Genomic DNA, 23,666 nt, shown 5'->3' with positions numbered 1-23,666 from the left:
GACACTCTCTCTCACAGACACTCTCTCTCACAGACACTCTCTCTCACAGACACTCTCTCTCACAGACTCTCTCACAGACACTCTCTCTCACAGACACTCTCTCTCACAGACACTCTCTCTCACAGACACTCTCTCTCACAGACACTCTCACACACTATCTCACAGACACTCTCACATACTATCTCACAGCCACTCTCACAGACACTCTCACAGACACTCTCACAGACACTCTCAGACACTCTCAGACACTCTCAGACACTCTCAGACACTCTCAGACACTCTCACAGACACTCTCAGACACTCTCACAGACACTCACAGACACTCACACTCTCTCACAGACACTCTCTCTCAGACACTCTCTCTGACACTCTCTCTCAGACACTCTCTCTGACACTCTCTCTCAGACAGTCTACACTCTCTGACAGACACTCTCACAGACTCTCACAGTCTCTCAGACACTCACAGACACTCACAGACTTTCACAGACACTCACAGACTTTCACAGACACTCACAGACTTTCACAGACACTCACAGACTTTCACAGACTTTCACAGACTTTCACAGACACTCTCAGACACTCTCAGACACTCTCACAGACACTCTCACAGACACTCTCACAGACACTCTCACAGACACTCTCACAGACACTCTCACAGACACTCTCACACAGACACTCTCACACAGACACTCTCTCACACAGACACTCTCTCTCACAGACACTCTCTCTCACAGACACTCTCTCTCACAGACACTCTCTCTCTCACAGACACTCTCTCTCTCACAGACACTCTCTCTCTCACAGACACTCTAACAGACTCTCACTTTCTCACAGACACTCTCTCACAGACACTTTCTCACAGACACTCTCTCACACTATCTCACAGACACTCTCACACACTATCTCACAGACACTCTCACACACTATCTCACAGACACTCTCTCTCGCAGACACTCTCACAGATGTTCTCTCACAGACGCTCTCTCACAGACACTCTCACACTCTCTCTCGCAGACTCTCTCTCGCAGACACTCTCTCTCGCAGACACTCTCTCTCGCAGACACTCTCTCTCGCAGACACTCTCTCTCGCAGACACTCTCTCTCGCAGACACTCTCTCTCGCAGACACTCTCTCTCGCAGACACTCTCACAGACTCTCACTTTCACAGACACTCTCTCGCAGACACTCTCTCGCAGACACTCTCTCGCAGACACTCTCTCGCACACTCTCACAGACACTCTCTCAGACACAGACACTCACAGACACTCTCTCTCACAGACACTCACTCACAGACATTCTCTCTCACAGACACAGACATTCTCTCTCACAGACACAGACACTCTCTCTCACAGACACAGACACTCTCTCTCACAGACACAGACACTCTCTCACAGACACTCTCTCACAGACACTCTCTCTCAGACACTCTCTCTCAGACTCACAGACACTCTCTCTCAGACTCACAGACACTCTCTCCCAGACACTCTCTCCCAGACACTCTCTCCCAGACACTCTCTCCCAGACACTCTCTCACAGACACTCTCTCACAGACACTCTCTCACAGACACTCTCTCACAGACACTCTCTCACAGACACTCTCTCACAGACACTCTCTCACAGACACTCTCTCTCAGACTCACAGACACTCTCTCCCAGACACTCTCTCCCAGACACTCTCTCCCAGACACTCTCTCCCAGACACTCTCTCCCAGACACTCTCTCCCAGACACTCTCTCCCAGACACTCTCTCCCAGACACTCTTTCACTCCCTCTCATAGACTCTCTCTCAGACACTCTCTCACTCCCTCTCAAAGACTCTCTCTCACTCCCTCTCACACTCTCTCACTCGCTCTCACTGACTGACTCACTCCCTCTCACTCACTGACTCACTCCCTCTCACTGACTCACTCCCTCTCACTCACTGACTGACACTCTCTCACTCACTGACTGACTCTCTCTCACTCACTGACTGACTCACTCTCTCTCACTCACTGACTGACTCACTCTCACTCACTCACTGACTCTCACTCACTGACTCTCACTCACTGACTCTCTCACTCACTGACTCTCTCACTCACTGACTCTCTCACTCACTGACTCTCTCATTCACTGACTCACTCTCACTCATTCTCTCTCATTCTGTCTCACTCACTGACTCTCACTCTCTCTCTCACTCACTGACTCACTCTCACTAACTGACTCTCTCACTCACTCTCACTGACTCTCTCACTGACTCTCTCACTGACTCTCACTGACTCTCTCTCTCTCACAGACACTCTCTCTCTCACAGACACTCTCTCTCTCACAGACACTCTCTCTCTCACAGACACTCTAACAGACTCTCACTTTCTCACAGACACTCTCTCACAGACACTTTCTCACAGACACTTTCTCACAGACACTCTCTCACAGACACTCTCTCACACTATCTCACAGACACTCTCACACACTATCTCACAGACACTCTCACACACTATCTCACAGACACTCTCTCTCGCAGACACTCTCACAGATGTTCTCTCACAGACGCTCTCTCACAGACACTCTCACACTCTCTCTCGCAGACACTCTCTCTCGCAGACACTCTCTCTCGCAGACACTCTCACAGACTCTCACTTTCACAGACACTCTCTCGCAGACACTCTCTCGCAGACACTCTCTCGCAGACACTCTCTCGCAGACACTCTCTCGCACACTCTCACAGACACTCTCTCAGACACAGACACTCACAGACACTCTCTCTCACAGACACTCACTCACAGACATTCTCTCTCACAGACACAGACATTCTCTCTCACAGACACAGACATTCTCTCTCACAGACACAGACACTCTCTCTCACAGACACAGACACTCTCTCTCACAGACACAGACACTCTCTCACAGACACAGACACTCTCTCACAGACACTCTCTCACAGACACTCTCTCACAGACACTCTCTCTCAGACACTCTCTCTCAGACTCACAGACACTCTCTCTCAGACTCACAGACACTCTCTCCCAGACACTCTCTCCCAGACACTCTCTCCCAGACACTCTCTCCCAGACACTCTCTCACAGACACTCTCTCACAGACACTCTCTCACAGACACTCTCTCACGGACACTCTCTCTCAGACTCACAGACACTCTCTCTCAGACTCACAGACACTCTCTCTCAGACTCACAGACACTCTCTCTCAGACACTCTCTCCCAGACACTCTCTCCCAGACACTCTCTCCCAGACACTCTCTCCCAGACACTCTCTCCCAGACACTCTCTCCCAGACACTCTCTCCCAGACACTCTCTCCCAGACACTCTTTCACTCCCTCTCATAGACTCTCTCTCAAACACTCTCTCACTCCCTCTCAAAGACTCTCTCTCACTCCCTCTCACACTCTCTCACTCCCTCTCACTGACTGACTCACTCCCTCTCACTGACTGACTCACTCCCTCTCACTCACTGACTCACTCCCTCTCACTCACTGACTCACTCCCTCTCACTCACTGACTGACACTCTCTCACTCACTGACTGACTCTCTCTCACTCACTCACTGACTCACTCTCTCTCACTCACTGACTGACTCACTCTCACTCACTGACTCTCACTCACTGACTCTCTCACTCACTGACTCTCTCACTCACTGACTCTCTCATTCACTGACTCACTCTCACTCATTCTCTCTCATTCTCTCTCACTCACTGACTCTCACTCTCTCTCTCACTCACTGACTCACTCTCACTAACTGACTCTCTCACTCACTGACTCTCAATCTCTCTCTCTCACTGACTCTCTCTCACTGACTCTCTCTCACTGACTCTCTGTCACTGACTCTCTCTCACTGACTCTCTCTCACTGACTCTCTCTCACTGACTCTCTCTCACTGACTCTCTCTCACTGACTCTCTCTCACTGACTCTCTCTCACTGACTCTCTCTCACTGACTCTCTCTCTCTGACTCTCTCTCTCTCTGACTCTCTCTCACTGACTCTCTCTCTCTCTGACCCCCTCTCTCTGACTCAGCGCCACCACAGCATCACTCAGCAACACCACAGCATCACTCAGCAACACCACAGCATCACACACGGCCACCACAGCATCACTCCCGGCCACCACAGCATCACTCCCGGCCACCACAGCATCACTCCCGGCCACCACAGCATCACTCAGCAACACCACAGCATCACACACGGCCACCACAGCATCACTCCCGGCCACCACAGCATCACTCCCGGCGACCACAGCATCACTCCCGGCCACCACAGCATCACTCCCGGCCACATCACTCCCGGCCACCACAGCATCACTCCCGGCCACCACAGCATCACTCCCGGCCACCACAGCATCCCTCGCGGCCACCACAGCATCCCTCGCGGCCACCACAGCATCCCTCGCGGCCACCACAGCATCCCTCGCGGCCACCACAGCATCCCTCGCGGCCACCACAGCATCCCTCGCGGCCACCACAGCATCCCTCGCGGCCACCACAGCATCCCTCGCGGCCACCACAGCATCCCTCGCGGCCACCACAGCATCCCTCGCGGCCACCACAGCATCCCTCGCGGCCACCACAGCATCCCTCGCGGCCACCACAGCATCCCTCGCGGCCACCACAGCATCCCTCGCGGCCACCACAGCATCCCTCGCGGCCACCACAGCATCCCTCGCGGCCACCACAGCATCCCTCGCGGCCACCACAGCATCCCTCGCGGCCACCACAGCATCCCTCGCGGCCACCACAGCATCCCTCACGGCCACCACAGCATCCCTCACGGCCACCACAGCATCCCTCACGGCCACCACAGCATCCCTCACGGCCACCACAGCATCCCTCACGGCCACCACAGCATCCCTCACGGCCACCACAGCATCCCTCACGGCCACCACAACATCCCTCACGGCCATCACAACATCCCTCACGGCCACCACAACATCACTCAACATCGCCTTTGCAATAATACACCACCACATCATCATCACTCAGCAAGACCTAAGTATCATTCAGCATCACCTCAGCATCGTCTCAGCATCGTCTCAGCACCAGTCACCACCACCACTACCACCTCAACATCACTCAACACCACCTCAGCCTGTTCTCGGAATCTGCCATCTTTTGATTGTCCCCTAACGTCTGGCCGCTGCTAGTGTTATAATACAGGTACTAGCTCACAACCTTCAACCTCCAATTGTTTATACCCCTCAAAAAAAAACTTTAACAAGCATTGCAAGAACAAAAGAAAAATGAGGAAATTTTTTATTGTACATACATTTTTTAATATGGTCGTTCTGTTGGACATAATGCTTTCTTGGTCATATATAAGGTAACAAAAATGCTTCTGGCACTTTTTTATTAAAAATTTTCAGCATGCTGCACAGCAGCCACACTTCTCTACAGCACAGCTTAAACACATTGGCAAAGTCAATAGCTCTGCCTAAACACTTATAAGACCCAAAAGGCGAGACCTATTGGCTATGCCAATGCTTGTTTCCTAATTTCGCTCCGAGTCTTTCTTTGTTTCTTACTCTTACCATAGCTGTGTCTCTGCCTTTTCCTCCCTGTTATCCGACACTTCACCTGCTCTCGCTTCCCCTTCAGCATCTTCTCTACCCTTTCTCTGCCCCCTCACTTGTTAACTGGTCTCTCCTCATCAAACTTTAACCCAACTTCTCAGCTTATTACTAAGTTTGATGCCACAATTCCAATTACAGCAAAGACACTGCAGCATACAGCTGTACTTTACATTGTGCCAGGGCCACAAACCATTTCTTGGCCTTAGGTTCTGGGTCTTTAGCAGGCCCAAGTTCCAAACTCTGAGGAGCTTGACACCTGAAGATATAACGCATCATTCAAATGTCTTAACCATCTGTCTGAAACAGTTCTCTGGATTTTTTGGGAGGGAATTACATTTTTGTTACCAGTTACAATGTTTTAAGTTTCCTATCAGTAAGAGTGTCGAATTCCTGTTGACCTTCAACCAGGACTTAATGTTTGGGGTCAAGGACAGCAAGTTTTCATTTGTACTTTGTCTACAGTGCAAGTAAGCCTACTCCCAGCACAACGCACAGTATGGAACTGTGCAAGAGGAATGCGTGCCCCTAAGGCAGGGTCCCCACTGTATCCTTAAGCATGGACTGTTTAGGTTTGCATATTTGATTGACTAATGGAGAGCCATTTTGTTTGAAACATGCCCATACTGAAGACTGAATAGTATCCTAACAAATCTAGATACAAACATATTTCCTAAATCTAATGGCCTTTATTTTATTATTCTTTGAAAGGATGACTTGCTCAACTGAATCTGCTGGAACTCAAAGCAGCAACTCGGAGGTTACGCAGATCCAACAAGTGGCAGAGCCACCTTCATTCCGGGAGTTACTATAGTAAGGACGTTTGTTTCGGATACTATGTCTTGAAATGTTTGGAGTGAAAAAAGTAAACGCAAGTTCAGTAATTAGATTGAATTAACACAGCTTTGCTAGAATGCATTTTGTGAAAAATGTTTTCAAGTTTGATTGTTTCATTCAGCATTATTGAACTGTTAACATGTATAGATGTTCGAATAAGCTTATTACAGTGGACCCCATAGGATAATTTGCAACTAAAGAATTTAGAATTCAGATAAATAGGGAAACATGGGAAACAACAAAAAGTAGAACAGTCAGTCAGGCAAAGGATTGTTTATTTAGACCATAGGTCCTTAAACATGTACAGACATACAAACATAAACTCTCGATTTAAAAACCATCCTAAACTAAGAGCTATAAAATACCCGTATAAAACCCTGAATCCAATATAAGAATCTTCTTAAATATAAAAATATGTTCTAGAATAGTCTTTTAAGCATAAACGTGTAACACACCTTCATTTTCATGGGAACCTTGTAATATGCTGATTTATACAACATTATAAAACATTATAGCTTTGTCCTATATACTCCTTCCCAGAAAGCTGTGATGAAAACTTTTTGTGCTTGCACAAAACATGAGTTTTTGAAAAGACAACAAAATTAATAGACAACCGATCTTTTTCTTGCATCATTGAAATGTAATGTGAGATTATCGAGTTGCCTGGTATGTAGGTGGAAGTGGGAGAAGGATATGATTATAAGATTTGCTGGTATCTAACACACAGACACTCACTTTTGGCCTCAGGGAACATTTGACGTAAGCAGTTCTTGGTGATTTAGAAAGGACCTTGCAGCGCCTGATAAAAACATATATTCTGTAGCCCTTCATCTGATGCCCAGAATATTAAATGATATGAAATGGCAGTGGCAAAGTTGCTTAACCATCATTTAATTCCAGCAGCTGTTAACGTAGGCATTTAAGATTACTCTGAAAGGCTACATTGATTTAAATCTGTCTGCATCAGGGCTCGAAAAATCCACTTGACCGCTCGCATATGCGAGCTAAATTTAACGAGGACGAGCTGTTTTTAGGTCCTACTCGCCGTTTCTGGCGAGTAGGAAGGCAAACTAACTTTTATCCTCTGTCTCTGAAAACGGAGCAAATGTGACAAGATAACAAGATTTAAAGGCATTTTTATTGCTCACAAAGTTAATGAGCAATAAAGATGCCTTTAAATCTTCTTATCTTGTCACATTTGCTCTGCTTTCAGAGACCGAGGTCAAGTAGGTTGCAGTTATGTCGGAGTTTTTTCAAGGTACTAGACCTGCAGGACTAGTACAATTTTTTGGATTTTTAGAGCCCTGTGCAGAGCCAATATGAATACTTAAATTCATCTCAGAAAGCTCAATGAGCGAAATCTTTTAGGAGAATGAGATTTGTCATAATGAAACAAAAAGAACGATCTGACCATCAATGATACTTTCTCTAGTTTCTGTTTAGGAATGGTGGTAAAATTGTCATTAGGGCACTGAAAACTGTCTTAAGAAAAAGTGACACGATAATTTAAGTTCTATAGCGCCCTAGATCTATGTTTTATACAGTGTCACAGAAATGACTTCTTTATTACTTATCTGGGAATAATTTCTGGGAACTAGAATGATATATGTATGGTTGTAAACTTCTGAATCTACCAGTGCTATAATGCGAAGTGTGAGATGAATCATAAACAGACAAAATCTGATAAGCATCCCATGATTATAGATGCAGCTATCCAGCGCTTTCTACTAATTTAAACTGTGCTCTCTGATTGATCTTAATATCTAAGCTGGCAAAGCGAGTTCTTTTAAAAGTAGTCCTTTTTATGGTATTTAAGAGCACGCTTGCTCAAAACTCTAGCTTCCTTCATCTTTTCCTACAGCATCTTGGATAAAACGATGAAGCTACAGTACAGCACATTTTTACTGCAAGGAAACAAAATTGCTTATTTGGCTCCAAAGGCTTTGGCATTGAATGTGATGGAAACAATATAATACAATATCATCTAATTGTCATCCTGTAGTCTGAGGAAAACCAGCATCAACTCCTGATTTTTATATTTTGATTCTGATACCAAAGACCAACCGCTCCTAAGTGATAATTGAGTGGGCATCATCAGGACCCTACATGGTCTATACTTTGACAAGTTGCTGGCCTATAGTACATAGCCAAGCACAGGTTGAGGGCATTCGTCACCCCTATGTCATCAAAGTTACAGTAGAGCTGATGTGGGTCAAAATGAAACAGCTAGTTGTATTACACCTAATGCTCTTAGGTGTTTCCGCATTATGTGTATTGTTTAATGTATTAAAGAAAGAAACCTGTCTTAAGGTTGGAATTAAAAAAATTACTTTGTAGACTGAAGCCATTTCACCTAATTTTTAAGTAGTTCATCTGAGAACCTTTTGGGCTCTGGGATTTACAGCCAGCAAATCACATTACATCTTATATTTTGCCGGTTATTCTCCAAGACTTAATGCTATTAGCTGAGATCTTTCCTTGTTTTGAAACTTGAAATAGATTCGAGTCAAAAGATTAAACTCAATGTGATATGCAGCAGAGTGAGAAAGACCTAGTAAAGCAATTGTAATAGCTCCTTTAAAACCACTTTTATTTTCACACTATAATGGTACCACTCTGGAATGCAAATAAGATGGGTAAATATTGCCATTTCCATCCCACCTGGTGATCCTGTGCCCTAAACGGGAGATATAGCTGGCATCAGACCAGAAATTGTTGCTGTGTTCTGGGACTTAATGAGAGGAGTTCTAAAAGAAAAAGGTAGAGAGTGAAGGTGTGGAAGGCAGAAAGGGGTCCCAGTGGTGTCTCTCCATCACTCTGGCAAGGAGATCATGCAAAGGTGTGATTAAAGAGCAGACTGTAATTATCACCAAACAAACTAAACCATCAACAACATTGGAAATTCTTAGGTCTGTCTCCAATATTAGGATGATGAAAAGAGGTTATCCCTCGAAGGAGACGGGGTTTTAGTAGGAAAGCAAATTAAATCAGTCCCGTACAGTCTTGTCTTTTCTGAGACCTAACAACTGAGGGTTCCACACCTAATGCCCAGATCCCCCCCCACTGATTTCCAAGTGATGGGAGCAAGTAGCAGCACAGTTTCCCCAATATTTAGTTCTCATGTCCTGCTCCTCCCATTGACTTTACATAGGTCTCCCCAGCCTCTATTTGGGACAGTATGATGTGTTGGTGTTGACATGCCTCATTCAAGGCCACTGCCCTCAACTGCCCTTAAGATTGGCCTTCTTGCTGTCACACTTTCAATGGTCACCAACATCATTCCACCTCTCCCGCTGCCTTCCACGCTGCTCCATGTTTGAAGATGGACAGCCCTGCACATCGACATCCAGTCCTCCTGTTGGATCCAGCTGAACCTCTTTCATCCTCATTCTAGTGATCCAACATATGCCCTGGACTGAATTGTGTTGAACTTCCTACAATCCCATCACAGTCTACACTGAGAGCTCCGCAGAATTTAGATGACCCTCGGAACAGTGGACTTCCTCTTGCTTTGTGGGTGTCCCCCTCCAGTTTATCATGCTTCTGCTCATATGCTGACTATTTTCATATCTTGCAGCTTGTCTTGAATCTGGCCATCACCACCTTTAAAAAACAAATGTAATGTTTTCTCCAAAGTACAAACAAGTAAAAAGCAATACAGTACAGGCCAATCTGAATCACAACAATAGATAATAGATTCCCCATAATTGAAAAATCAGTGGCCCTTGTAGGCAACGGTGCATCCAGATATCTGGTGAGAAGGTGAAGTGGTATTCTGCTAAGAAGAAACCGGTGCCACGAAGTGTGAGGGACTGACAAGTGCGGTGGTATGGGAACTGTATCAGTAAAGGTGGGGCAGCCAGGACGACTTCTTGTGGGGCCTAACATGACACAATAATTAAACAGGGTAGAAAAGCGGGTCAAACTGTAAAGCTGGAACTGGGAGGGCAGGGCTGAGCAAAAAGGGACAGGAGAGCTGGAAGTGTGGCCTCTCAAGGGCCCTGGGTTGGCATGGGAGACTGTGGTTGCTGGAGAGGGGCTGGGTAGTGAGAAGAGGCTGTGGAGGGCGAAGACCCCAGTAAGGTTAGCTTTGTCCCCTACGTCTCCCTATTAAGACGCAGTTGCTGAGCTCGCAGAGGAGAGTAAGTTAGGGGTAGTCGCTGTTTCTTGGAATCGGATTTCTGTGGGTCAGTCAACAGGGACTGCAATCCTTCCTCAGTCATGCCCTATAGGAAGAGGCCCCTCTCCTCTTCCTGGTGAAGGGCTGTGGCTTCGGCCCACACCCATTTTATGAGCATGGATACCACACATCTCCCCTTCTATAAAAAACTACCCAAAGGAGATGGGTTCCTATAAAAATGGGTCTTCTCCCAGATTGCGCTGCACTAGACTCATTGCCAGAGAGGAGGGGAATATGCAAGAATTAGGCCAAGTTACCTATAAGCCTGATAGGTCACCAGATTCAGCTAAAAGCTGTCGATGTGGGAATGGTTAGAGGAGACATCTTTAAGGCAGAAGAACATGTCATCAGCATAGAGTGAGAGTAAGTGCGTGCAGTCTGGAAGGGGTATGTCCCATTCCTTGTCACTCAACTTGGCTGGGTCTGCCAGGGGCTCCATTGGCAATGCAAAAAGAGTAGGAGATAGTAACTGTCTTGTCTGGTGCCCCTGCCAACCGGGGTGGAATCCAAAAGCTGTCTCCTGTATCACACCCTGATCATCTGGTTTGTATAGAGCAGATGGATCAATTGAATTAGGCAGGGCCCAAAGCTGAATTGCATTTAATATGCTAAATAAATATTCTCACCTGAGTTTATCAAAAGCTTTCTGCAAGTCTAAAGCCACAGAGGCAGCTCCAGGCCAGCTCCCTCAAGCAGCCTCCATGACTCTGTAGAGTAGGTGGATTCCATTCAGATCAGGATGGAACAGACGCAGAAGCACTTACTAAAGGCAGTCGGCCAAGATCTTACTGAGGATTTTGTAATCCATGTTTAGTGGCCCATCACCACCATACAATTTTTCTCCCCTTTAAATAGATCTGAAATATCTACAGTTTTATCTACATGACACAATGCTAAACAAAATACTCCGCAGTTGGTATTTTTTTCTTCTTTTTTTCAAATAGGCTTTATTGAGTTATTTCACTAGTACAATATGGCATTACAGGATAATGACAACATAACACGTTCATCAAAATTATTGTATGGCAGCATGAACACTTCAGTCTCAAGGTAAGTCCGTTCTGTGGCTCGGGGTGGCAGGAAAGTGAGGGCTAGAACGTATGCGGGCTATCACTGGAAAAAGAAAGAAAGAGCACAGGCTAACTGTGTGGTCCAAGCCAAACTTTGGAGGGGGGTGAGCTGTTCCATTATGTCGTTTGCAAGTACTGGCACATCTGTAAAAGTTAACTTGGGGTGAAGTAACATGGCAGCGACAGACTAATGATTTTGCAGTGTTGGGGGGGCGGGTGTTATGGCAAATGAGAGGGTTCTAAAGGATGTGTTGTAGCAGGGAAACGGGCCTCGCAATGAAGTGGGATGTAAGGTGGCATCAGGGGCCACGTGCTTGCGGTTCCGAGAGTGGCTTATTAGGCGTAGTCTGAGGGGCTATAAGCATACATAATTGATGTGTCAGTCATGGACTGGAGCAAGGGGGAGGGTGGCAGGAAGGGGGGTAGGGGAATCCGAGGTTTGATTGCTCAGGGCAAGGAGTGCGGTATCGTCTTTTCGCATCTCTCCACAAAATTGTGCTAGCATGGTATTCCATGCATCTGCTGTGGGTTGTTTAAGAAGGCGGCAGTCCTCTGCGTAGTGCAGATTGGTGGTTTTGATGTCTCCCCATCGAAGAAGAGCATTTTCCCATTTAATCAGGAGCGGTGCCTGGAGGCATCTCCAGTGTAGGGTGATAACTCTTGGGAAGCAGTAGCACCAAATTGGCAAATTGGGCTCTAACAATATGTTTTGGCTCCCTCTTACAGACCCCTAGAGCCGCTGCTTTCCATGTATTGAAGTGAGCAAGTTCCGTAATGGGTGCAAGTGTGTTGTGGACTGTTTGCCAATAGGTAGTTACCATGGTGCACTCGTACAGCATGTGGCTGATGTCTGTACTATCTGAGGGGCACCTGGGGCACATGTTCGCAGTTAGGAATATGCAGTTACGTTTTGCCGAGGTTAGATAGGCTTGGATTTAAACTGTATAATGGATGCTCTTCAGTCGCGCATTGCAGGAGGGTTCGCGAGGGGAGTTGAGTGCCTGTGCCCATTCCAAGTCCTGTAGTAACTGCCCAATGTCGTCCTCGAACTTTTGACGTAAGGATGCCAGGGAGACCTCAGTATGCACTCTAAGTGCCTTGTACAGCCAGGTGATTAAATGACACCTGGTGCCTAGTGTGTATAAAGTATAGACAAATGCATGAGTGGGGGTGCACCTCGTCTGCTGTTTGCCTTATCCTGAGGCATCTTGCCAATAGCTAACCATGTAGGAGGAACTGGCTCGAGGGTATACCATGGTCTTGACTCAGTTGGTCAAAAGTCAACAGGTGCTGGTCTTGAAACAGGACTCCTATTGTTTCAATTGATCAATTGTGCCAGTCAGTCAGGTCCTCCTGCATGATCGTGCTTGGGAAGCGCGGCAGCCCTGGGGGCATAGGGTAGAATATGGCACGTCAACTCAAACATCCGTGTAAGGCACTTGCAGGCTACCCATGTGAGAAGTGTCCAGGATCGTTGGCATTTGCCGTAGAAGCAGCAGCTGGCAAAGAACAGCTTCTGAAAGTGGTCTATTTGCTGTCGCAGTTTCACACAGGTTGTTACCTGCCAACCAGCGCTTTTCATCCCATAACAGTTCCCTCAACATATTGACTATTGCGCATAAGTATACCCTGGGCGGTTATTCCAGGATTCCAGTAATATAATAGGCGGGGGAGAACTGTACTCTAAGAAACTGCAATATTTCCTGTGCTTGCTAGTGGGAGGCATTTCCAGAACTGGGTCAGGTATTTGAGGGAGATGAGTGATCATTTCAGTTTCCCCTCAAAAGTTTGGCCTGGGAATGGTAAAGCTGAATCCCTAAGTATTGGGTTGGCTCCCGGCACAGTTAAGGAGAACACCCCCCCATTTGTACTTCTAAGAGGGGCTTATCCCGACGAAGGGGGAAGATGTGGGATTTGTTAACTCTCAAACTGTAGGAGTGTGGCGTATACGAGCTCTGTGCCAAATTGTGAAAGTATACCAACACATCATCTGCATATAGAGATACTGCTTTTGAATCTTCCCTGCCCCCTTAACCCCCCCCAGCGGGAATTCCCCAGCGTTCCCCCTCCCCCTTAAGAGCACAGCGAGGGGTTCCATAGCAATAGCAGCTAGGACTGGGGAAAGGAGGCCGGTCTGACGGGTCGCCCTTCTAATTTGAACGGTGGGCAGAGATTAAGGGGCTGCTTCGCACTCTGGAGTCTAGGTTGGTATAGAGCAATTTCACGTACGTTAAAAGCCAGTTTCCTATGCCCATCTTCATTAAGATTTAGAAAAGATATTCCCAGTGTAGGGTATTGAACGACTTCTCCAGGTCGAGGATCAAGGCAGCTGCATGCGGGAACTTCAGCGATGTCTGATCCAGCGCATGAAAGAGGTGCCTACTATTGTTAGATGTTTTGCGTCCGGTGACAAACCCATTTTGGTCTGGGTGCACAAGTTTGGGTAACACTTAGAGGTAGTTGTCTGCAAGTATTTTACATAGGATTTTATAGTTGTCTCCCAGGATTGGTATGGGGCAACAGACTATAAGTGTGTTTGGTCCCTCCCTGGTTTTAGAAGGGAGGGGATGAGAGATTCCCTGAGTGTGTGTGTCGGGGGGGATAATGTTCCCATTTCTAGCGCCTTGTTGTACATGGTCGTGAGTTTCAGAGCTGGATGGTTCGTAAAAACTGTCATAGTAGTTGACTGGCATGCTGTCCATATCCACGGATTTATTACGAGCCAGGCCGTGAACGGCTGCTTTTACTTTGGCATCGGTGTTCGGGGGGTATGTAGTTCCTCCCATTCCAATGCCAAGATGCTGGGTAGTAAAAGGCTTGGAAGGCTTGAAGGATATCATATTGTGTATGGAGGGCTGCACAGTTGATGTTATGAGTGTAGACTTCAAGGTTATTTCCAAGAGTCCTGGCTGCCCATCCTTCTTAAATTTCCCCAACTTCCTACATCAGAGTCCACCACATCTCCTGATGTTTCAGGTGGGAGCATAAGACATTGGTCATTGAACTACTTCAGCTGATCTACTCTGCTGCCTCACAATCAATGCTGACAGCAGAACTCCATATATTCGTGGGGTGATCCTGCACAGTATGTGTTATGGGTTCCTTTGTTCCTACCAGCCAGGAATTCAAGCTGTTTCATGGCCGTCTTGCATTGTGGGTGTTGCCAGGAATATGCAAACAATACTTCATTCACACCATGCTGTCCAACTGAGACCCATTCTGGATGGTTGCCAGTGCCTTCATGACTGAGTTGGCGGTGAGGATCACATTAGAGAGTCAGACCACACAAGACCATTAAATGCTTGCTCTTTAGTTTGGGTTAGAGGGTTGTAGCTATCTTTCGGTCATATCTGTTGTTAGATATTGATTCCAAAGGAAGGGTGTGAAGGGTTCTGATACATGTATTGAACAAGTTTGAATTGCTGTCGGTTATGAAGATCAACAACAATAAGAAATGTTCCCACTGAGAGAATTGGTGAAAAATGCAACCAGTCACACTGCCTTTTTTTCCAAACATATTCTTATTAGCATTTGAGTTAGAGATCATCTCACATAGTAGATCATAATATGACATGCTATACAGTTGTTGACATTGGCCAACCATGCATTCACTCATTATGCTCAGAGTACAATTCCCAGCCGTTTTCACGCTGCATTCTTAACCATCTAACTGATATTACAGCTGTAGGAGTTGGGTTTCACTGGTGTCCCTGTTTGGATACATTGGCCTAGGAGAATTGCTAGGCCTATATGCTGTTTGTTATCTATTATACGCAGTCTGTTAAGAGAAAGGGAGCTGTTGGAAAAAAGGGCTCTGTTGTGTAACTCAAAGAAAAAGATAACTGAGAACTAATTAATTGTGCAGGGTGATGCACCAGTGCAGGATTATGAGATGCCCAGGCTGTCCAGGTGCTGGAGGCGGTGGTGGGTAGGTAGAGACACTACAGTCATCCTTCAGGTGATTTAGGACTCCCACACAGCACTTGAATGTAAGATAGGGAAGGTGCACGTAGATGTGGCACTTCTGCCCCAGGATCTCCAACACCACAGTACGGGTCTCCGAAGCAGAGGGGCATATCTCAGAATAAGCTAAGGAGATGCTGTCTGGAAGGGTCTGCATCCCAGATTGGTGCAGTCTGGGAGCTGAAAACTGAACTGTCCCACCTCACTTAAATATTTAAGACCCTCATGGCTCAGCGGTGGGCACCGAAAATGGGAGCTGACAAAATGGTCTTTGCTTTGTCGGATTTCCCCAAGGGGCCCACACCTGCTGAGGTTTTGTAGCTGCAGCTCTCATCCTGGATCAACCCTAACCGATTGCCACCATGTTTCATCGTTGAACGTGCCCCTAAAACCTTGGCTCAAAAACCCCATCTGGGGCCTCACCCCCCCCCCCCCATCGTATGATTTCTAGAATCCTGAATCATCAGGACTGGGACATGATTTTACAGGAAGCGAGGGTCAAGGGCCAACTTCTGTATTAAGCTGGATGCGTGATGGAGTTTCTAGACTACACCAGACAGTTGCATGCCCAATGCAAATCGTATGCTCAGGTCAAACAAAAACTCAGGGCTAGGACACTGCAATGCACGCTCCTCTTTCCTGCACATCTGCGTCTTGTCTTGGAGGGCAAAACCCATATATTTGAAAACCCGGATGAAGCTTGGACTTAGTTGACCGAACAGCAGTCATTGCGACCGAGTCTGCCACCCATTGGGAGTGCCTTCCGGCCTCAGCATTCACAATAATTTGGATGCTGGGAACGTTGGCTACGAGCGTAGGACGTGCTCCCGTAGGGGCTGCTGTGACCGCCGAGATGTCTTGGTCACATCGGACTCGGACCATAAAAGAACACCGGAGCTGCTTGGGCTGGAGGGGGATGCTGCCGGGGAGCCTTCAGCCCAGGTGGCGAATAGTAGTACTTGACCACCTGATGTTGTACAAGTCTGGGGCCTTCATTCTCTCTTTCACCTTAATACTTTTGGGCTCGCCAGCACCATAATATCCTTTACTGGCTGCTAGGGCTGGGAGCCTCAAGGACTGAATTCTCGTACTCCGTTTCCTCCTCCACCCACTTTGTAGTGGGAATAGTTCTTGGGTGACAGATGCTTCGGTTAGGGGAGGGGAGGAGTTGGGGGGCCATATGGATTTTTGCTATTGGGTTTTGTTGTATGGATTAACGTTGTATGTATTGGTCACTGTACTTGGCACACTTCCTGCAACATGGTTCTTTCTGGGGGTCCTCTACTAACCATACCCACATAGTGAGGCCTCCTGGAGGTTCCCAGGACCCCTGACACATCGTACATCTCACCACCGGGGTTTTTCATGATACCATTTGACTCAACATGTAGGCATTCACATCTCATTGAGGCAACTGAACGGTGCTACCTCCTGGCGTACATCAATTTAGATACCATTGTGGTCCTGTTGAAGCCGGGCCATTCCCAGCATCAATGGGCTTCATTCTGGCCCATTTCACTTAATCATGCCAAAGTCAAAATATACGCTAAAATGTTGGCACGACACTTGACTCCCGTATGGAGCTGCCTGGCCTACCCGGACCAATGTGGCTTTATACCCTGCCGTGGCATCAGACACTGCATCCGCAGGGTCCACCTTGCCCTAGCCAGATTCCAGGAACTACACTGCATCCTGGTGATGATGCTCTTGGAGGTTGAGAAAGCATTTGACTATCTAAACTGAACCTTCCTCCATGAGGTGCTCATCAAAGTGGGGCTGGAACCCAGATTCAGATCCTAAGTCCACACCCTGTACGCAGGGTCGCAGGCATGGGCGCACATGAATGGTGTGCTCTTCCCCAGATTTACCATCAGCCAAGTTTCCAGACCGGAATGTCACTTGTTGCCCCTCCTGTTCGCCTTTGTCATAGAATCCTCGCCCTTGTGGATACAATGTGATGCCCAGCTTTGGGTTTTGACTGGGGGGAGGGTGGGGGGGGGATGGCACTGGAAGATAGACTAGACCTATATCCCGATGACGTCCTTCTGTTTATGGCCCACCTGCCCAAAATGGGAGCTTGCCTGCTTACTATTCTGGACGCCTTTGAGGACGCTTTGGGCCTCACTGTGAACTGATCCAAATCCTTGCTGATCCATCTTAAGGGAGACAGGGCTGATGAGACTTGGCATCCAGCCCTCCTGATCTGGCGCTTACGTTTCCGTCACCTTGGAAACTACATGTCGTGGGAACCAGTCCTGGCCTGGAACCTAAATCCTAGTCCCCTTACCTGGGCCATCCAGGTAGACCTCAACCAATTGACCAAACGTCTGCTTAACGTGCTTGGTAGTGTTTCTGTATAAAATAATGGTCCTTCATCGCCTCCTTTACTCACTCCAGAATTTTCCCTTCCCTGTGCCTGGCCAATGGTTTGCTTCCATGACCTGCCAATGAGTAAATAACTTGCTAGGATCTCCTTTGACGAATCTGTCCGCTCTACATACGAGGGCGGCCTGGCAATGGCCAACATTCATCTATACTATTGGGCGACGAACACCGTGGTAGTGAATGATTGGAAGAATGGAGATTGGAAAGAAACGGCCTTTAGGGTAGAGGTCTCCTTGATCTGGTTTGATAATCTCATGGGCAAACACTTTCGCGCACCTATTCCCTACCCGCACACGGAGATAACCAAATTGGTATTTAGGACCAGGAGGGCTGCCCTGCGCTGGATGTGGTGGGACCGGAGGCTGACCCTAGAGACCCCACTGTGGATTGGCAGATGGCTGGACCAGGTGACCCAGCTTAAGAGTTTCAGGGGATAGGATACTATTGGTATTTCTCACTTGGGAGATGTCTAGGAGGGTGACCACATGAAGTTCTCCCTCAATAAGTTACAACCTTTAGCTCTGCCATACACTCTGAATAACCCCCATATACAACCTCTTTGAAGTCAGGCTTCTTGGAAGCCACAAGTTAGAGGGGGTATCTCTGAGGTCTACAAGGCCTTGGTTAACCATTCACCCGTACACTAGGACCCCTGAGGGAGCACTGGGCCCGCTGGATTAAACAAAGTGGTGAGAGTCATGTATGAACCCTCGTGCTTTAGCTATTTCTGCCCGGTTATGCCTTATCCAGTTGAAATTCCTCCATTGTGCTTACTACACACCTAGGAGCCTCTGGAGAGCCCAAAAGTTCCTTGACCCCTCCTGCACTAGATGTGAGATGGGGGATATCTACCATATGGTCTGGGAATGCCCCACCATCCACAAGTACTGGGTATCTATTATTGCGACTCTGTCTAAGGTATTGAGCCCGAACCTCGAGGTCACCCCCAGGGATGCGTTTTTGGGTCTGGTGAACAACCTGGGGGGCCCAGGAGGGAATCGCACATTTGTGGGGTTGGGCATATATTGGAGAAAAGGGACGTGACCAGATGTTGGAAATCTCCCCTTGCCCCAACGCTGAAGGAGTAGAGGCTGGCATGAACCACGCTGCAACGCTAGAGGAGCCAATATACCAGGCCCGTGGATGTCCCAAGAAATACTTGAAGATATGGGTGGGAATGGTGGTCGTATTACACACTACACTCCAGGTCCATGTGTTCCTTAGGGGGTGGGGAAAGTTGAAGTAGGATGGTGTCCGGCAATGTACACAAGTTCAGCAGTGTGTTTTGTTCTATGCTTTAATAAAAACAATAAAGTGTTATTAAAAAATGCCTTGATGTCCAATCAACACCAATTTCCACCCTTGACCACCTGCCTACTCTCAACCTATGGTCGAGTGGCATTCGCTCACACATTCAACATTAATAGAATAAAATTGTTTGTCTTTTTTAGATACTCCGAGATGTAACTTAACTAGTAGCCATCTCTGTGGATAGGATTGACAAGTATAGCACACTAAGAGGGCTTTTTTGGTCATTCGGTGTATTTAATGAAAAACATACCAAAGTCTTCACTCTGGGATAAATGGGCTGCTATAGCCCTGAGATAGGAGTTAGTCTTTGATCCTCTTCTTTTTCAAAACGGTTTCATTCTTAATCAGTTTATTCATGGCCATGTTGAAAAGAGGGAATTCCTTCATTAACTGAGGATTCTAGGCCCGTGGTTCGAAGTGTCATAGGTTATTGATAAATCTGCCCCATGTTTCCTGGAATTTGCCTAGTTGGTCATTTAGACTATATATCTCCCATAGCCATGTATTGATGTTAGGGCTGCTATTGGATCTCTGAAGTCTAAGTATACAAATGTTTGCTGTGGCTATGGCGTGAAGTAGAGCGTTTGGTTTGTCAGAGGCCCTGCAATGTCAAAAAAATTTCTCCGTGTTCTCCATACTGTTGTCCAGTGTCTGTTCAGAGCTGTACATTCTCAGAACAGATGAAACATGTCACTGTTCAGGGGTTGTCACCTGCAACACGTTGCTCTTGGAGGCAGTTTATAATTCAGTCTCTTGGGAGACAGAGCCATCTGTGTAAGATTTTTTAGAAGCTTAGTTTCATATCGACTTCTCTGAGCATGCCATGAGTTCGAATCAGTTTCTGTCTAGGTATTCTTTTTTTGGTTTCATAGAGTCGTATTGGTTTTATAACATAACAGTACAGGAGAAATAATGAATAATTGTTAATGCAAAATTTTGACATGGGTATAATCCTATAAGTAATTAGTATTTGCGTCAAGCACATAGACTTAATGAGTATATGAGATAGCGTAGTGTTTATAAAGTACTGCTTCTCCAGTATTGGGGTATCTTACATAGATTCTCATGCCTGAATCATTCCCCGTCGTCGGAGTGGGAGTCCCACGATACATAAAAAAGCAATAATTATGCACAAAACAACCATAACATAGGTAACAGAACCAGAAGGTACAGTAGCTAGAAACTACAAGGAAAAAAAACTTCCACATTTATGACTTGTCCAAGTCATTATATACAGTGCAAACTGCAGCCAATCAGGTGACAGCACCCTCCAGAGTGTTCTCCTCAGAGGCTCAGGCTCTCAGATTTTCTACTGCACGTCGTGTGAAGGGAGTCTCCCTGAGCTCTGCTCAGTACTCTTCTATTTATTTTCTTCATTTCAGGATGTCTTAATCTAAGAAATCTCTCTTTCGACCTTGTGAGTCTTGTGGGAAGCTCCGGCTGTTTTCTGAGGACCCCCACAAGAAGTGCATTTATTGCCTGTAACCTGATCACCAGGTGAGAGACTCAGAGACAGAGAAGGACGTCTACTTCTGTGGCTACAGAAGATTAAGGATAAAGACAATCCCTTATCTGATGTGGGGAGTGTTGCCTCGGGGTCAACTATGTCCATTAGGAAGAGGATTGCTGAGGAGGATGTGTCTTCTCCTGGGGCTAAGGTGACGAAAAAACAGCAAACCTCTAAAGGTGCTGAATTGCCTTCCACCTCAAAAAAGGCTCCTCCACCTTCTAAAAGTAAGCCTCTGCCTGCTACGCCCCCGAGAACAACTACGAAGTCTCTGGCTTCAAAACGACTTTCTGAGAAGGATTTACCTCAGAAAAAAGTTCCTTCGTCGAAGAAACTCACCGTCGACGCTACAACGACGTCGACTGCCACCTTCTCGTCGCCGAGACAACAGATGATCATGTCGTCAGCATCTTCGCCGTCGACGCTGGTTTTCGTCTCCGTGGGGCCAATCTCGTCGACGAAGGAAATTAGATCTACCGTCGACGTCCCTTCGCCGACGAAGATTAGAAAAATCTCATTGACGATTGCCTCGTCGACGGCCGCCTCGTCGTCGAAGACTATCTCGTCGTCGATGACTGCCTCATCGTCGACGACTGCCTCGTCGTCGACGAGGTTACCTCATTGACACCAGCTCTATCGACGACGACTCCGTCAACGGCTCCCTCATCGATGCTACACTTATCTTCTTGCACAGAGTTGCAAGTTTGGTCAGCGTCTACGACCACGGCACCCTCTGCACCGTCTACGACGCCTGTGCACTTGCCACCATTGACAACAGCATCTTCCTTGCTGCACAGACGTGGTTCTTCATTGGAGGCCCTCTCTCCACTGCATATTTCCCCTACTAAGGTACCTCTAGAGTTTCTTTTTTTTTTTATTGACATTTTTACAAATACAAAACACTTTAACGACAAAACAGGCCAGTTTGTTGTCATAATAAAACAAAATTACGGTTGGTTACAGTACATGCACTAACCCATGCGACATTTTGCTTGGTCTCTTGGCGTTGACATCTATGGACCAATACCACACAACCTACATATATCCATAACTACACATCTGCAGCCAGCATGCAGGAGAGCACACCTACAAATCCCAAAATCACATCTCCCCTTTCCACAGCTTATGGATTTCCAGTACGTTCCTCGTCGGAATCTACATTCTGTCCCCGGGCCCATGTCAGGAACGGTTCCCAGATGTCGCGGGGTCGAGAAGTGGGGGGGCAAGCTCCCAGAACAGTTAACTGTGCATGCCCATAGGTGACAGCCGCTATCCAACCCTTGTGAGTGGGAACCCTCCTCCTCCCCCAGTGTAGCGCCACTTGGCGTTTAGCATATAATAAAAGCAACGTGTGCAATTTACGCAACTTGGGTTGCGTGTCTTTGACATACCCTAATAATTCAAGAGGGGACCTCCGATCCGCCGACCATCCGGCTCACCGTAACGAACACCTCGACCCAATACCCCGCTATCTCCGGGCAATCCGACGCCACATGTAAGAAAGAAGCAGGGGAATACCCACATCGCCAACAGCAGTCATCCTCTCTGAGCCCCATACGATGTAGCCCTACAGGTGTTCTGTATACTCTGTGCAAGTATTTAAAATGTATCAGCCTGAGTTTATAATTGGGAGAGAGTTCTCTGAGCTGTCCACAACAAAACTCCCACTGCTCTTCAGTCACTGGATCAGAGAGCTCTTCATTCCAATAGTGGAAGGATTTAGGCTGGACCAAGGGAGCAGATGTCTGCATATGCGTGTACAGCCTCGTGACAAGTTTACGAGGGGAAGGGGATTTTAGCAGATTCTCCAACGCCAACAGAGTCAGAAGGGCAGCAGGGAAGCTCCCACAGAGGGCCTGACAGGCCGTACGTAGTTTGTGATACAGGAAAAGCTCTGAGAAGGAAACCGACCTCTCCCCGTCCGAAGTTGGAGGTGGTCTGAACTCGTTTTCAGGGAACAGATCAGCAAACGTGTGAAGATGCATAGTTGTTATTGATGCCCTACTAATACCGTCTGCCACACAGGGCAGCATTGGGTTACGAGCTAGCGGGATCGAGGGAGCATACAGCACAGGAATTCTAGCCCGCTTTTGCAGCTCCTCCCATGCCCAACACAGCATTTTGGCAGAGTCTATATCTCCACGTGGGCGCTTTGGCGGGACTGGCGCTACTGCGTCTAGCTCCACAGCCACGTGAGGTTGAAAGGGCGCCGGGTGCACCCAGAACTGTAAAAATTGAGCCTGAGCACAAAGCACATAGAGGTGCATATCCGGTGCTCCCAATCCCCCCCCTGCCGCAGCGGGAGTGTCAACATATCCCAGGACACTCTAGCCTGTCCGCCCCCCATGCTAGGGAGATGAGCTGTGACTTAAGAGTTTTGGAAAAATGCTGCGGAAGCGGAATATTGGCGAATAAATATAAAAACTTGGGCAGGATGACCATTTTTGCTAGCGCTATCTGGCCAGTCAGGGACAGCGGCAATTGCGACCATAGTTTCACTTTTTTTTCCAACCACGTCACAGCCCGCCCGTAGTTCAGATTCCATACCTCCTGCGTATCCCGACTGATCCAAATGCCCAAATATTTGACCTCCTCCGCTTCCCATTTTAAAGGATATTCGGAGCGTACCTGGGGCATTCCATCCGTTAGGGGAAATATCACTGATTTTGCCCGGTTAACAACAATGCCAGCCAAGCCACCAAAGCGAATGAATTCCCTTAAGACCGGGTCTAGATTCTCCTCTGGGTTGACGAGGTACAGCGTTACATCGTCAGCATATAGGGAGATGAGCAGGCTTCTAGTGCTAAAATCTATACCCCGCGCCTTGTGGTGCTGACGAACTCGAGCAGCAAGTGGCTCCAT

The 23,666-nt window shown here is 47.4% G+C and overlaps 1 protein-coding gene across 3 annotated transcripts in view; it reads left to right on the top strand.

Annotated features, from left to right (window-relative positions):
* LOC146859938 (mucosa-associated lymphoid tissue lymphoma translocation protein 1-like) overlaps positions 1 to 23,666 on the top strand; it is a 1,299,471-nt gene that overhangs the window by 210,864 nt on the left and 1,064,941 nt on the right. For all 3 annotated transcript variants that reach the window (XM_085643681.1, XM_085643683.1, XM_085643682.1), the window contains exon 2: positions 6,263 to 6,364. The gene's annotated coding sequence lies outside the window, so the exon portion shown is untranslated. The remainder of the gene's footprint in view (positions 1 to 6,262; positions 6,365 to 23,666) is intronic.

This window comes from Triturus cristatus, chromosome 3_1 (genome assembly GCF_964204655.1).
Source record: "Triturus cristatus chromosome 3_1, aTriCri1.1, whole genome shotgun sequence".
Classification (NCBI taxonomy): domain Eukaryota; kingdom Metazoa; phylum Chordata; class Amphibia; order Caudata; family Salamandridae; genus Triturus; species Triturus cristatus.
Note: the sequence above shows the minus strand (reverse complement) of the source record. Positions and strands in the feature narration are given on the sequence as shown.